The sequence below is a fragment of the Cervus elaphus genome, chromosome 7 (assembly GCF_910594005.1).
Source record: "Cervus elaphus chromosome 7, mCerEla1.1, whole genome shotgun sequence".
Lineage (NCBI taxonomy): Eukaryota > Metazoa > Chordata > Mammalia > Artiodactyla > Cervidae > Cervus > Cervus elaphus.
Window position 1 is genome coordinate 42,949,586 of NC_057821.1, and position 2,226 is coordinate 42,951,811.

Consider the following 2,226-nt stretch of genomic DNA (forward strand, 5'->3'; position numbering starts at 1 on the left):
TAGGCAAGAATATTGGAGTGGGTTGCCATGCCCTCCTCCAGGGGATCTTCCCAACCCAGGTCTCCCACACTGCAGGCAGATTCTTTACTGTCTGAGCCACAAAGAAGACTTAAATGTTCGAAATTCACATTAAAGTTTGAGAAGCACTGGTCTAGATGACAGACTGCTCTTTGCTGGCAATTAAGTTTCCTCTGGTCCATGGCATTGTGTGAAAAACAGGGACAATGTGTTGAGCTTTTCACAAAGCAAAATGTATTTAATTAGCAGCAATCCTATTTATTCTGAGATTATAATCTTGCTTTTATGGGGTTAAACTTCCTTTGTTTTGTATGATGGTGGTGATTTTTGGATGGTAGGTTTTGTTTGTTGTTTTGCCGCTGTTTTGGTGGCCTTAGTTAGCAAAATAAACAGTTGGTATGGTAATCCTATGTGTTGTTTTTGAAATTTTACTAGGAAATCTGGGAATCATGATGAATGCTAACACACATTGCTTTCAAGTGAAATATTATGTGTGGGTGTGTGGTCTGGGTGTGTGTGAATTATATGTAAACAGTGGGTCCCCTTGGGAGGTAGAACTGTGGACATTTTCAATGTTTTTTTCTTTTTTTCTGAGTTGTCCAAGTTTTCCGCATTTAACACTTGAAAAAAAATGGATTGAAGTAGAAGCTAGAGGAGCCTACAGAAAGCAGCGTTCGGTCTCAAGTCTCAGGAACCTGTGTCTGTTTGGGGACCCTGATGCAATGATGATGTATCAATACATAAACTGTGGACCCAGTCAGTCAGGTCAAAGGCCAAGGACTTAGTACCCTTGAGCCTCAAGATCCTTATTTATAAGATGGGTTATAATAATAATAGTACCTGATTCTGGGGTAATTCAGAGACTAAGTGAATAAGCAAAGGGAGCCATTTTTCAGTACCAGGGCTATTGAAACAGGGGCTTCCCAGGTGGCCCTAGTGGTAAAGAATCTGCCTGCCAATGCAAGAGATGCCAGAGACACGAGTTTGACCCCTGGGTCAGGAAGATCCCCTGGAAAAGGAAATGGCAACCCACTCCAGTGTTCTTGCCTGGAGGATCCCATGGACAGAGGAGCCTGGCGGGCTACAGTCCAGGCGACCACACTACTGAATGATGGAGCACCACTGAAACAAACTACTACCAGAGGGGTGGTTTAAAACAAGAGAAATGTAGGCTTTCACATCTCTGCAGGCCGGAAGTCCAAAATCACGGCATCAGCAGAGCCCTGCTCCCTCTGAAGTCTCTAGAGGAGAGTTCATCCTCGCCTCTTACAGCTTCTGGTGGCTCTGCGTGTTCCTTGGCTTGTGTCTGCATCTCTCCAGTCTGTCTCTGTATTCTCAGGGTCTTCTCTCTGCTTCTATCTCTTATAAAGACACTTGTGGTTGGGTTTAGGGCAGGCCTGGGTATTCTAGGATGATACCATCTTCAGATCCTTGATTTAGTTACAGAGCCCCTTATTTCAAATAAAGTCACATTTCCAGATAATAAAACTGGGCCACAGAGATATCTCTGCCGTGGTGGGCAGCGGGGGTGGGAACCATTCATCCCAAAGCTAAGCTGAAAATATAATCCAACTTTGAATAACAAGTGACACATAGCAATTGAAGTTTCTGCCTCCTTTCTAATCTCTGAGAAACTTCTGTTTCAGAATTTTCTTTAAAGGTTCTTGTTTGGATGGACGTCCCTTGCTTTCTAATTTCCAAACCAGGAATTACTACTATTACTAAAGATATCCATTTCAAAAACCATTGCTGTTATGGGGCTCAGCATTTCTGTTCACCACGGTTACCACTGGAAATGGGAAGAGAGGTTGAGGAAAGCAGTGTGAAGCCCTAAAGGGAATCCCCTCTAGATTAAAGTTTACGCAAAAGGGAGCCCACTGAGTCATTTTACTCCACAGAGTTCCGTGGTTTTTTTTTTTCTTCCAACAGTCTCCTTACATTCATCTAACAAATGACTACTGCCCACAGGACATAGGAAGGACTGCTGACAGGAGGTGTAGGACTGTTGTTTTCTCAGGCCAGCCCTCCAAGAGCCACAGGAGGGAGTTTTAATAAAAGGCAACCAGGGAATTCCCTGGTGGTCAAGTGGTTAGGATGGAGTGGGCCTCCGGCACTGCTTCTCCAGATCAGCTGAGCAGGTTGCTAATCATCACCTCCAAATTCCTGACCTGGGCTTCAGAAGGGCTTCCTGGTGGCTCAGATGGCAAA